The following is a 15,302-nucleotide window of genomic DNA, read 5'->3' as shown; positions in this document are numbered from 1 at the left end:
AAAAAAACATTTTCTTGGGTAATCAGAATTTAAATATGCATGAATATATTCAAATTTGAAGTTTGAGATCAGGAAGACAACCCTGGTTTATTGTAAGGATGTAAAAATCAAAGTGTTAGTCATTCAGTTGTGTACAAGTCTTTGTGACCCCTCTCCTCTGTCCATGGAATTATTCAGGGATGAAAACTGTAGCGGGTAACCACTCCCTTCCCTAGGGGATCTTCCTGACCCAGGAATCAAACCTAGGTCACCTGTACTGCAGGAAGATTCTCTACTGTGGTTCTTTTATATTCATTGAGATTTCTCTGTCTCTCATTTCCCAGGGATAAATTATTTCTCAGGTTTCTAGGTTCTAATGACTTAGGTATGCTATGACTGCTTTTTCCTGTAGATAAAATATGAAGGATTTTTTTCAACATAATGACTACACAAAAAATGATAAATAATTAAGCTATATAGTTTTTTTTTTGAATTCTTTAGTTAAATATTTTGGCTACATATTATCTCAGCTATTAAAAATTTTAAATTTACAGCAACAATTGAGGAAAAATTCTTTTGGGGGGAGAATTCTAATTTTTAAGTTAGTCATTATATGATTTTTGTTTTGTTATCTTTTCTTTAAATTTTCATGTATTTGTTATTTTATCATATTAATTTGTCTCAGTGATGAGACCAGACCAGTATCTATATATATTTTAATGGGTTGAAAAATCTGTGTAGAAAAGTCTGTGCCTTTTTCATAAGTTTTTTAATATAATCAATTTAGCTATTTAATCTGTAGTAGCAATCTTAAACAATCAATTAAATCATACTGCATGAGTTTATTTAGTGGAGCATGTCCCTGTAAAAATAATTATCCCATGTTTATTATTTTTTCACTCTAAATATCTTATAGTTTTGTTAATTGTACCTTAATAAAGCTGAAAAAATTAACAGTATCACTAAAAATAATCATCGTAAGATACTTTCAACTCTACAGAAAAGTATTACAGATAAACAAGTATTTGACATTCGATTTTAACAGATGTCACTATTTCTCCAAATGTGCTTTAGATCTGTTTTAAAAGTAAACAAAACCATATATATACACACACACAGTTAAAGCCTGCATTTGCACCTCCACCAGCACGTGTGCTCCCTCTTCAGTGAAGATGACATGGGTCCTCCATGCACAAACATTGCTCTTGTGTTTTTTTTTTTAATTAATCTATTTTTATTGAAGGATAATTGCTTTACAGAATTTTGCTGTTTTCTGTCAAACCTCAACATGAATCAGCCATAGGTATACATATATCCCCTCCCTTTTGAAACTCCCTCCCATCTCCCTCCCCATCCATGCTGCTGCTGCTGCTAAGTCGCTTCAGTCGTGCCCTCTGTGCGACCCCATAGACGGCAGCCCACCAGGCTCCTCAGTCCCTGGGATTCTCCAGGCAAGAACACTGGAGTGGGTTGCCATTTCCTTCTCCAATGCATGAAAGTGAAAAGTGAGAGTGAAGTCGCTCAGTCGTGTCCGACCCATGGACTGCAGCCTACCAGGCTCCTCCATCCATGGGATTTTCCACGCAAGAGTACTGGAGTGGGTTGCCATTGCCTTCTCCATATTAAAAAGCAGAGACATTATTTTGCCAACAGAGGTCTGTCTACTCAAAGCGATGGTTTTTCTAGCAGTCATGTATGGATGTGAATCATGTATAGTCATGTTGGACTATAAAGAAAGCTGAGCGCTGAAGCATTGATACTTTTGAACTGTGGTGTTGGAGATTTTTGCTAGTCCCTTGGATTGCAAGGAGATCCAACCAGTCCATCCTAATGGAAATCAGTCCTGAATATTCACTGGAAGAACTGATGCTGAAGCTGAAACTCTAATACTTTGGCCACCTGATGCGAAGAACTGACTCATTGGAAAAGACCCAGATGCTGGGAAAGATTGAAGGTGGGAGGAGAAGGGGAAAACAGAGGATGAGATGGTTGGATGGTATCATAGACTCGATGGATATGAGTTTGAGGAAGCTCCGGGAGTTGGTGATGGACAGGGAAGTTTGGCGTGCTATAGTCCACAGGATTGCCAAGAGTCAGATTCGACTGAGTGACTGAACTGATTGATTCATGGGAAGAGAAAAGGTACAAGTGAGACTTCCAACTCCATAAAAAAGAAGAAAGTTAGTAAATTTGATTAAATGGAAAAGAAAAGCATAGTTCTGTATTTGCAAACAAAACAGCTAGGCTAAAAACTACAATGTGATTGCTGCTACTGCTGCTAAGGTGCTTCAGTCGTGTCCGACTCTGTGCGACCCCATAGACGGCAGCCCACCAGGCTCCCCGGTCCCTGGGATTCTCCAGGCAAGAATACTGGAGTGGGTTGCCATTTCCTTCTCCAATGCATGAAAGTAAAAAGTGAAAGTGAAGTCGCTCAGGTGTCCAATTGTTAGCGACCCCATGGACTGCAGCCTACCAGGCTCCTCTGTCCATGGGAGTTTCCAGGCAAGAGTACTGGAATGGGGTGCCATTGCCTTCTCTGGACTTTCAAGATAAAGGTGGAAAAAAAGAGGACAGAAGGTAAGAATATTAAAGCAGTTATTATTAAGAGGTATTTGTTAAATTATTTCTAACTAAGTAAGTGAAGTCACTCAGTCATGTCCGACTCTTTGTGACCACATGGGCTGTAGCGCACCAGGCTCCTCCGTCCATGGGATTCTCCAGGCAAGAATACTGGAGTGGGTTGCCATTTCCTTCTCCAATTCCTTTTCTGCAAATGTGATTATTTGCAGCCTAATTTCAACTTGATCCTACTCTTTTTTATTTTGACCCTAAAATAAAGCAGTGTAAAATCCCTCATAATTGTTCAATTTCAATTAACAGTGATCAAAAAGAACCATCATAGGAGGGAGCTAAATAGCATTAAACCTAGGATCTTTCATATTTCCTATCTTTGCTCCTTAAGGAAAAATGTGAAGTTTTACTGATTTCTCTTTTGCCACGTTATTGAAATGTATTTCCTGGGTGTGTTCAAGAACAGAGTCAAGAAAAAAGTTTCGAGTTAACATAAGTATCTTTGGAGGCATTAACAAAGTCAAGGGTTGGTTTAGAGCCACTAATTTCTAGTGTAGAGATTTAACTTTGTAAAAAAGTGAGAATTCTTAAGTTTATTTTATTTTTACAAAAAGCAAATACTATGGAAAATTTCTGGTAACCTAGCAGATAGGTCTAACTCTATCAATGCTTGACTGTGAGAAAATCAGAGCTTATCTACATTCCATGTCTGTTCAGTGAACTCACTGACGTGACTATCCATTCCCACTATTGGAAGGACGAACAACTTAAGTGTTTAGAAAGATAAGATTTTAAAACAAAAACAGTTTATTTTGTACTTCTAATAAAGAAGACCTGTAATAGCCATAGACATTCATTCATACCTTTCCCAAATTGTCTTCTGTATTGTTATAAACTGATGTGTGTGCTCAGTTGCTAATCCTTGCAACCCCATGGACTGTAGCCCATCAGGCTCCTCTGTTCACAGAATTTTCCAGACAAGAATACTGGAGCAGGTTGTCATTTCCTACTCCAGGGGATTGACCCAGGGATTGAACTCACGTTGCTTGTGCATCCTGCATTGGTAGGCAGAATCTTTATCCTTACGCCACCTGGGAATCCCAATTCTATCACAGTGTCATGTAAAAAGGTCTCCAAACAATTTTTAAAATATTTTATATAATTTCATATTTAATGTTTTATAATATTCACATCTTCACAGTTTTAGGTACCTAGTTTATTTATTCTTTTGTGTGGACTCAGTATGAAAAGTGAAAATGAAGTCGCTCAGTCGTGCTCGACTCTTTTCAACTACATGGGCTATAGCATAGTAGGCTCCTCCATCCATGGGATTTTCCAGGCAAGAGTACTAGAGTGGGTTGCCATTTCCTTCTCCAGGGGATCTTTCCAACCCAGGGACTGAACCCACATTGTAGGCAGATGCTTTACCGTCTGAGGCACCAGGGAAGCCCACGCACTCAGTATGGTGTACAGCTAATTCTTTCTTTTGTCCGTGCTGTTTTCTATGATTGCAGTGCTTTTTACCCCTTGTTTACCTAGCTCAGTTTTACCCATCCTTGCTCAAAACTAGGTAACTCTTTCTCCAGAAAACCATCGATGATCCACGGGACAAATTAAGATTCCTTATCGGTGGTTTTATAATATATGGTAAATACTTTGGTTGCCTGTCTTACAGAATACAGTGAAATATGTCTATATCCCTAACTAGGGCATAGGATCCACCAAGTGAAGACCGGGTCTTCATTTTTTGCACCGTCTACTATTATGTCAGATGCACAGTAGACATATAATAAATATTGTTGAACTTTTAAAGGGACACAAAAGGGACAATGTTGAAGTAGATAATCTTTGAAGTCTCTTTCAGCTCAAAATGCTAAGAATCCAATCATGAAAAAAAATTTTCTCATCAGGAGTTTTCTTTTTTATTAGTTGACCTCATCTTCAGTATCATTAGTGTTCTTATAGGAGAGCACATGGCTGAGGAGTCCCTCTCCTCAGAAATATGTGAGACCAGCCCTGAACAGAGTATCTTTTCTAAATAGAGGCTGGAATAATAGAGGCTTTAAAAAAAAGTTCGACTTAGTTGGCTCTAAAATAAACAATGTGAGGCCAGAAATAGTTCCTCAAGGTTTTCTTAGAAAATTTCCTCAGCTATTTCTTAGAAATTTTCCTCAGAAAAATTCCTAAGAAATGTTTCCTGAGTGTCTCTGTTGCCACTGCTGACCCAGAGCCTAAGTTCTTTTTTTTTTTTTTAAATCTTTAATTCTTACATGTGTTCCCAAACACGAACCCCCCTCCCACCTCCCTCCCCATAACATCTCTGTGGGTCATCCCCATGCACCAGCCCCAAGCATGCTGTATCCTGCGTCAGACATAGACTGGTAATTCAATTCTTACATGATAGTATACATGATAGAATGCCATTCTCCCAAATCATCCCACCCTCTCCCTCTCCCTCTGAGTCCAAAAGTCCGTTATACACCGCTGTGTCTTTTTTCCTGTCTTGCATACAGGGTCGTCATTGCTATCTTTCTAAATTCCATATATATGTGTTAGTATACTGTATTGGTGTTTTTCTTTCTGGCTTACTTCACTCTGTATAATCGGCTCCAGTTTCATCCATCTCATCAGAACTGATTCAAATGAATTCTTTTTAACAGCTGAGTAATACTCCATTGTGTACATGTACCAAAGCTTTCTTATCCATTCATCTGCTGATGGACATCTAGGTTGTTTCCATGTCCTGGCTATTATAAACAGTGCTGCGATGAACATTGGGGTACATGTGTCTCTTTCAATTCTGGTTTCCTCTGTGTGTATGCCCAGCAGTGGGATTGCTGGGTCATAAGGTAGTTCTATTTGCAATTTTTTAAGGAATCTCCACACTGTTCTCCATAGTGGCTGTACTAGTTTGCATTCCCACCAACAGTGTAGGAGGGTTCCCTTTTCTCCACACCCTCTCCAGCATTTATTGCTTGCAGATTTTTGGATCGCAGCCAGAGCCTAAGTTCTGATCATGTGAAAGTAACACTGGAGGAAACCAAGGGCCTAAGAAGGATGGAGAATTAGGCTGGACACCTCTGGTCCATGTAAGGTGAGGTCACCAAAATAGTAGCACCCTTAGTGCTTTAGTGTGTGAATTATCCATCGAAAAGTGAATTACTGTCTCATTCTTGGCTCCGTGTGGAGTGTGTATGCATGTGTGGGAGTGTGTGGAATGGAGGAAAAGATAAAAATGTTCATGCCATTTCTAGCCACATGTCTATATGTGCCTTTGGTTTAATTTAAAGTAAATGTGGGGTATAATTCTCTCTAAGCACCTTGTGGAAGTGAATGCAAATGTTCTCTGGAGGAATGCACTTTAAACCCAAGCTTCTTAAGCTCTGAATGAAAAGTCACTGAACATACAAGGATATAAGGCATCATATGTCATAGCAGCACTGGACCAACAAAACTAAGTAAATATTGAAATTGCCTATAAAGAGTATAAAATATATTTTAAAAATGAGTTAGAAGAAAATATTGGTTCAAGGGACTATTGCAATTTCACAGAAGGTTTTGAGAAAGTAGTTGTTCAGTTGCTCAGTCATGTTCAGCTCTTTGTGACCCCATAGACTGCAGCATACCAGGATTCCCTGTCCTTCACCATCTTCCAGAGTTTGCTCAAACTCAGGTCCATTGAGTCAGTGATGCCATCCAACTATCTCATCCTCTGTGGCCCTTTTCTCCCCCTGCCCTCAATCTTTCCCAGGATCAGGGTCCTTTGCAATGAATCAACTCTTTCAACAGATGGCCAAAGTATTGGAGCTTCAGCATCAGTCCTTCCAGTGAATATTTAGGGTTGATTTCCTTTAGGACTGACTGGTTTGATCTCCTTGCTGTACAAGGGACTCTCAAGAGTCCTCTCCAGCACCACAATTCAAAAGCATTAATTCTTTGGTGCTCAGCCTTTTTTTATGATCCAACTCTCTCATCCATACATGACTACTATAAAAACCACAGCTTTGACTATATGGAATTTTGTTGGCAAATTGATGTCTCTGCTTTTTAACACACTCTCTAGGTTTGTCATAGCTATTCTTACAAGAAGTAAACATCATTTAATTTGAAACATAATTATTGAACTTGATTTAATAGATGTCTGAAACAGACCATCAGTCACAAGTGAAGTGAGAATTAGTAAGCTGATATGCCCAGTAAGCTGGTAAAGTTCTGAAGACATCATCAAAATTACAATTGAAAAACAAAGAGATGAGAAATAATAAGCAGATAAGAGACAGGAAGTGTGAAAAGTTGTCACATTCACTACTGGAGCTTCAAACGGGGAGAAGGGAGAGAGGTGAAGAATACATTTTCAAAGACATGATAGCTGAGAAATTTCTGGTTTGACTAATATACAAATCCTCAGATAATGAGAACCCAATGAATCCACATGGAACATCATGAAATCACGCAATTCCAAAATGAAGGACATCTTTAAAACCAGCCAGAGAGAAAGACTAATTACTGACATGTCTGTGATCTGAGTTACTAGCGATGTCAATGGGAGCTAGACTAAAATGGAATAAAGTCTTCAAGGTAGTAAAATTTGTTTCACCTGCAAGTTACATACCCATGAAAAGCATCTTTTATTATGATTTTAAGATGAAAGGCAATCACTTTACTTTGTTGACCTTGCCCTTCATCCCTACTCCTGAATCACAGTGCTTGAAATGAAAGCATCACTGCAGATGGTGACTGCAGCCATGAAATTAAAAGATGCTTACTCCTTGGAAGAAAAGTTATGACCAACCTAGAGAGTATATTCAAAAGCAGAGACATTACTTTGCCAACTAAGGTCCGTCTAGTCAAGGCTATGGTTTTTCCAGTAGTCATGTATGGATGTGAGAGTTGGACTGTGAAGAAGGCTGAGCACCGAAGAATTGATGCTTTTGAAGTGTGGTGTTGGAGAAGACTCTTGAGAGTCCCTTGGACTGCAAGGAGATCCAACCAGTCCATTCTGAAGGAGATCAGCCCTGAGATTTCTTTGGAAGGAATGATGCTAAAGCTGAAACTCCAATACTTTGGCCACCTCATGAGAAGAGTTGACTCATTGGAAAAGACTCTGATGCTGGGAGGGATTGGGGGCAGGAGGAGAAGGGGACGACCCAGGATGAGATGGCTGGATGGCATCACGGACTCGATGGACGTGAGTCTGAGTGAACTCCGGGAGATGGTGATGGACAGGGAGGCCTGGCGTGCTGTGATTCATGGGGTCTCAAAGAGTTGGACACGACTGAGCGACTGAACTGAACTGAACTGAACTGAATAAAAACTAAATACATTCAGATGTAATTATTTAGTCCTCAGCTTTAATAGCACCAGTTATTAGAATAAAATTCTAATATTGAAATACTTTACATTCAGTTAAAAACATTTTAAATGATAACACATAAGTAATGTTTTCTCAGTGTTCTATTCTATCAGAATAACATGGGCCACCTGGTGAAACCAAGCTGCAGCCTAGACAGAATGAGAAAGAATTTCTGGAGGTGGAGACTTACAGTACCAAATTCTGGAATTACAGATTAAAAAGAAGCCCGAAAATATTTCAATTCTCAGCTTATAGTATTCCCTTGAAAACATTCTAGTTCAAGTATTTACTGGAACACATTCATTTTTGTTTTCTTGAACGCAGATGTAGCCATTTCTTTGGAATACATCTTTTCAGGAACAAATGCATCCTGTTAAAAATAGCTTTAAATTTATATTTTTCCTAAAGGATATGGATATTAGTCATAAGGGAATTTGATCTGCCTGTGATACTAATATTAATTAATTTTTCAAAACTATTTTATATTTTATATATCTGTAAAGTGACATTAAAATGAAAGTTTACTTAAAACAGGACATTTTCATATTTGGCAGCAGTTACATACAAATAAAGTGATAGAAACATATAGCACACATCTACAAAGATGTGAATATAGAATTGACAGAGTACATGAAAATAATGGACAGATTTGACCAAATCAGGACAAGTAAAATCTTTTAAACTTAGCTACACCTTAGATTTTGTACAAGATAAATAAACACAATGAATTATGAGGATCTGTCCTGTGCAGAAAATCTCAGTTTTCACTAGAATCAGTATACATCCTCAGGAAAAATGTCTAATGACTCAGTTCGGAGATTCTCCCCTCTCAGGGATTTTAGTTTATCTAGTCTTCACCACTTCTACTTTATTCTGTGTGCTTCGTTGCTCAGTCATGTCTGACTCTTTGTGACCCCCATGGACTGTAGCCCACCAGGTTCCTCTATCCATGGGTTTCTCCAGGAAAGAATAATGGAATGGGTGGCCATTCCCTTCTCCAGGGGATCTTCCTGACCCAGAGATTGAACCTGTGTCTCCTGCACTATATGCAGATTCTTTATCATCTGAGTCACCAGGGAAGCCCCCCTTTATGCTAATGCCTTTCAAAATATTTCTGTAGTTCACCCAATTTACTTTTAATTGTTGCATTGGGAACTTTGGCTGGTTGAAACCTATTATACCCTGCCTGGAAACAAAAAATTCTGTCCTCTTTTTAAGCTCAAAACAAAGAAGCAAGACGAGTAAAAAAAATTATTTTTGTTTTATTTTTTTTAAATATCCTACTTGGCTGTAAGTCCTAAAATTCTATGGCCCACTCAAGGAGAGGAAACACTGTAGAAACTTTAGAAGAACAACTTGACTGATTTAGATCTCATTTACAGTATGGAGTGTGGCTCATACAGTTTTGCTGACTTCTTTGGAAAAGGATAGCATAGACCTGCCATTCTTCTATTAGGCATTTTTTCTCTTCTGTTTTAGCTACACATCAGTTTACTGGGAGTATTGATAAAGGTTTGATTACTACATAGAAACAAAAGCCAGTATCACAGAGATTTCATGAAAGCTGATCATTGTAATGAATATAACTATGGGGTAAAATGGACACCAAATTTAAAAAAATAAACACAATGCACTATATCCAATATTTTTATATTATTTATATAATAAATGTTTTATATCAGTAGTCCTTAACCTTTTTGGCAGTAGGGACTGGTTTCATGGAAGACAACTACTCACCAACTACTGTACAGCCCAGTTCCTGTACAGTAGGGATTGGGGACCTCTGTTAGATATGATAAAGATTTTGAGAGTTTGGGTTAGATAGTATCCATATAATTTATAGGTTTTTATAAATAACATGGGCTTCCCCCATAGCTCAGTTGGTAAAGAATCTGCCTGCAATGCAGGAGACCCATGTTTGATTCCTGGGTCGGGAAGATCCCCTGGAGAAGGAAATGGCAACCCACTCTGGTATTCTTGCCTGGAGAATCCCATGGACAGAAGAACCTGGCAGACTACAGTCCATAGGGTGGCAAGAGTCAGGCATGACTTAGTGACTAAAGAGAGAGAGATAAATAACGTGAGAAATTCTTGTTATATTCAAAAAGTTAGAGAAATTTCTAAATTGTTTCTAAAGTGAGTAGGTTCTAAGTATATAAACACTGTAGTACTGAATACATCAAAATTCCATGGAATGGTACTTTGATTTCTCAGCATTATATTGTTTCTCCATTCTGTTGTTATTGTTGCTGTTTAGTCACTAAATCACATCCGACTCTTTGCAACCCATGGTCCACAGCCTGCCAGGCTTCTCTGTCCATGGGATTTCCCAGGCAAGCATACTGGAGTGGGTTGCCATTTCCTCCTCCACGGGATCTTTCAACCCAAGGATCAAACCCAAGTCTTCTGCATTGACAGATAGACTATTTACCACTGAACCATCAAGGAAGTCCTTTCTCCATCCTACCAGACATTAATTCTCAGTGATTATAGAATCTGGGTAAGGACAAATTTCTAAACCATTTATTTCTACCAGTCTTATGTGACACTGGGTTAAAGTTTGTTGTATCAAATTTGTTCTCTATATAGAAAACACCATACACAATCTCTTTAGGAAAAGCTAGTAATACATTACTAGATTATTTAGGTATGGTTTCATTACCCAGCTTAGCTCAGCTCAGCGCTCAGAAAAAGAAAGCTGAGCACTGAAGAATTGATGCTTTTGAACTGTGGTGTTGGAGAAGACTCTTGAGAGTCCCTTGGACTGCAAGGAGATCCAACCAGTCCATCCTAAAGGAAATCAGTCCTGAATATTCATTGGAAGGACTGATGCTGATGCTGAAACTCCAATACTTTGGCCACCTGATGTGAAGAACTGACTCATTTGAAAAGACCCTGATGCTGGGAAAGATTGAAGGCAGGAGGAGAAGGGGACAACAGAGGATGAGGTGGTTGAATGGCATCACCGACTCAAAGGACACAAGTTTGAGCAAACTCCAGGATTTGGTGATGGATAGGGAAAAGCTGGCATGCCGCAGTCCATGGGGTTGCAAAGAATTGGACACTACTGAATGTCTGAACTGAACTGAACTTCATTACCCAAATATTCCAGAATTTCTCTCTGCATTCTTCTCTCTGATATTCCTATTCCTCTGAAAGAACAGAGTGCCAGGTAACTTTGCTCTTTGACTTTGTTACTTCACAGTTTCTCTTATGTGTAAACTGAGATTATTAGGGAACCTTATTCAAAAGCCCTGAGCATTTTATTGAATTACTCCTGAACCATAGTCACTGAGCTCTAGTTGCTGAGTGGTCCAGGACAAGGCCAATTCTAGCAGTGGTAATAGAAGCATGGGAAGATCATTGAGAATACACTAATACCTGCCTAGATTATTCACAGTACTGCATATTTAGAGATGAAAGCATTTTATGTGTTAATCAAGAATCTTTCATCCATCTGGACCCATGACTTTTTTCCTCTTCCTCTTTGCCAATTTTTCTTTAACAAGTTCCTTATACTGGGTTGGGGTTCAACCGAACTGTATTGACTCATGACTGATCCCCTTTGAGAAATAGTATTAATAATTATTGCAAAGTACAAAATTTCCAGTTGGTCTTATAGTTAACTTTTTTCTTCCCTCATTTCATTGTCAGCTCTTCTAGATCAACTTCAGAGTGTTCTCTTCCAAACTTTTCTTTCTGAGAAGACATGAAGGTAGGTGACCTGCGGAAGTAATTCACATTTCTGCACGATTACAGCCCTATCTGCACATGTCAAGAAGATTTGGTGAAACACTGCCTTCTGCCCAGACTCAGTGCATCTGTGAAGTGAAGTGAAAATTGCTCAGCAGTGTCCAGCTCTTTGCAATGCTATGGACTCTAGCCCATCAGGCTCTTCTGTCCATGGAATTCTCTAGGCAAGAATACTGGAGTGGATTGCCATTCCCTTCTCCAAGGGATCTTCCTGACCCAGGGATTAAACCCAGGTCTCCCACATTGCCAGCAGATTCTTTACTGTCTGAGCCATCAGGGAAGCTATCTGTAGGTGGAGTCAAAACATCTTTCAATGTCACGCAGCCGGTTGTCTCACTTCTCACACTTTCGCTAGTGTTTCTCATTGAAACTCATGTGTTTTCTCCTCCATGTAATGCACCTCAATTTTTAATGTCTTACATTCAAATGGATAAAATTAATGAAGCGCCAAAATAATCAGTATGCAAAGTTTTTTATAAATTTCAAATTTCCCCAAAGGCTGTGATTCAACCTCATATGTGAAGGGTGCTAATTTTTATAATCATAGGTTAGTGGAACATGGTTATAGAAATAGTTGCTTAGAAACCTGAATGCTGTGATGGGACATTTTGAAGCTCTTTATTGAACTATCGCTGAACTATAGCCATTCAGCTTTAAATTGCTGAGCTGTTAAGAACAAGGCAATTTCCATCAGTGGCTACAGTAGCATGGATATATCATTAAAAATACATTAATATCTGCATGGATTACTCATAGTACCATATTATCATCATTTAGAGATGAGAACATTCTATGTGCTAATCAACAGCCATTCAGCCACCCGGACCCATGCTTTCCTGCATTCTTTGATCTACTGTGTTTGTTGTTTTTGGATAGGTTTCCATGTAGCATTTACTCAGGATACAGAAGAGCACCTGCTGAAGAACAAAGACAACAGCTGCCCAAGTAATCATGCCTAGACCAGGGATGCCCTCTGGAAGTCTTCTGTGTGACATCAGGGGCTACTCTGTTATCCAAAAACCTATTCCCAGTGCTCTTAGGAACTGGTGTCTCATTATATTAATATTTACATTAGGACAGTTGTTGACAGTAGCAATTTTTAATTTCAGGCTTAAGTATATAATCTACATATAAACTCACTAATAAACTCATGTCCGTTGAGTCAGTGATGCCATCCAACCATCTCATCCTCTGTCTTCCCCTTATCCTGCCTTCAATCTTTCTGAGTATCAGAGTCTATTCAAATGAGTCAATTCTTCGCATCAGGTGGCCAAAGTATTGGAGTTTCAGCATCAGCATCAGTCCTTCCAATGAATATTCAGGACTGATTTCCTTTAGGATGAACTGGTTGGATCTCCTTGCAGTCCAAGGAACTCTCAAGAGTCTTCTCCAACACCACAGTTCAAAAGCATCAATTCTTTGGTGCTCAGTTTGTTTATAGTCCAACTCTCACATCCATACATGACCACTGGAAAAACCATAGCCTTGACTAGACAGACCTTTGTTGGTGATCTAATGTCTTTGCTGTTTAATATGCTGTCTAGGTTGGTCATCACTTTTCTTCCAAAGAGCAAGCATATTTTAATTTCATGGCTGCAGTCACCATCTGCAGTGATTTTAGAGCCCAAAATAATAAAATCTCTCACTGTTTGCATTGTTTCCCCATCTATTTTCCATGAAGTGATGGGACCAGATGCCATGACCTTAGTTTTCTGAATGTTGAGTTTTAAGCCAACTTTTTCACTCTCCTCTTTCACCTTCATCAAGAGGCTCTTTAGTTCTTCTTCACTTTCTGCCATAAGGGTGGTGTCAGCTGCATATCTGAAGTTACTGCTATTTCTCCTGTCAGTCTTGATTCCAATGTGTGCTTTATCCAGCCCAGCATTTCTCATGATGTACTCTGCATATAAGGTAAATAAGCAGGGTGATGATATACGGCCTTGACGTACTCCTTTCCCAATTTGGAACCATCTCTTGTGTCTCCTGCATTGACTGGTGGATTCTTTATGACTGAGCCACCAGGGGAGCCCAACTGCTGAAGAACCATCAACAAAAAAATGCTAGAACCTTCCAAGAAAGATACTGTACATTCAAACACAAAGAAGAAGCCACAGTGAGATGGTAGGAGGGGTGTAATTGCAATAAATTCAAATCCCATTCCCCCCAGGTGGGCAACTCAAAAGCTGGAAAGTAATTATATCACAGAGGTTTTCCCACAGGAATGAGAGTTCTGAGCCCTAGGTGAAGCTCCTCAGCCTGGGGGTCTGGTATCAGGAGGAGAAGCCCCCAGGGTATTTGGCTTTGAAGGCCAGTGGGACTTGATCACAGGAAATCCACCAGACTGGGAGAAGCAGAAACTCCACTCTTAGAAGGTATACATTTTATCCTCATGCATACTGCAACCCAGGGAAAAATCAGTGACTTCATAAAAGCTTGGATCAGACCTACCTTCTGGTCTTGGAGGGTCTCCTGGAGAGACAGGGGACAGCTGTGGCTTATGTGGAGACAAAGACACTGGCGGTGGTAGTGCTGGGGAGTACTCCCTTGTGTGAACTCTCCTGAAGGCCACCAGTGTTCATATACTTTCTAAAAAAGAGTACTTTCACTCAGATCTGTGTCTCCTGGTCCTCTTTCTGGAAGACCAAAACCAAAACAAATAATAAAACCTTATGTGAATTCTTCATTCTTGAAAATATTGAAGAAAATTAGGAAGCCAGTCTCAATTACATAAATTTAGATTTGCATTAATAAAATACACAAAAGTGAATAATATATCAACAAATATATTAATATGAATAAAGCTATCAGTAGTTTCTGTGTAACTTTATTATGCAAATAAAATTTTACTATGACATTTAAAAATTTTAAATCTTATTCTTATCTAAATTCAGCAGTTGAATATTTCAACATATAGTTTCTCTGACTTTACAGTGGTTTGACATTTGAAAATAATACTTTGGTGAAGAGCAAAGCATATGATTTATATTTCATTTTTTCAGAGATTTTTAATTATGCAACTGATAGAGGTTACAAATGTGAAAATCATAACCTCAAATATCTATCTCCATAATTAAATCTGATACTTAATATAAATAAACATGTAAAAATAAAACCAACTGGGCTAAATGCCCAGAAAACATTTCAGACACCAAAATAAACAGAAAGCAAATGTCCCACATGAAAAACTGGGAAAAATTAAGATTTAATATGCTCAGAGTGTTGAGTGATCTGAAGACTGTGGCACTATGCCTTGAGACTTGATGTTTCTATTCCATTCTTAACAATGCAACATGTGCCAGGCAGTTGACCTGAAATTGGTAATTGGCCATAATACTCCTTTGAAAATTGCACAAATGGAAATGAAAGGGACATTGCTCCCCTTTATAAATACCAATAATTGGTTTAAAAAGCACAAAATTCTGTGAGTCCAGCTGGAATAAAAATGAGTGATTACTAAGAATAAGACTTGCCTAACTGTTATCTACCAACATATTGTGAATAATTCCTTATGGTTATGTCCACAGATTATGTAAATGTTTTTAGTACTCTACAATATGCTAACTTATTTCTTATAGTTGTGCTAATACTAGTAGTGAGAGTTGTGCAGAAGAATACTAACATTTATTTTAGCAAAAATGTATATAAA

This window comes from Capricornis sumatraensis, chromosome 3, assembly GCF_032405125.1.
Source record: "Capricornis sumatraensis isolate serow.1 chromosome 3, serow.2, whole genome shotgun sequence".
NCBI lineage: Eukaryota > Metazoa > Chordata > Mammalia > Artiodactyla > Bovidae > Capricornis > Capricornis sumatraensis.
This window is presented reverse-complemented; position numbering follows the sequence as displayed.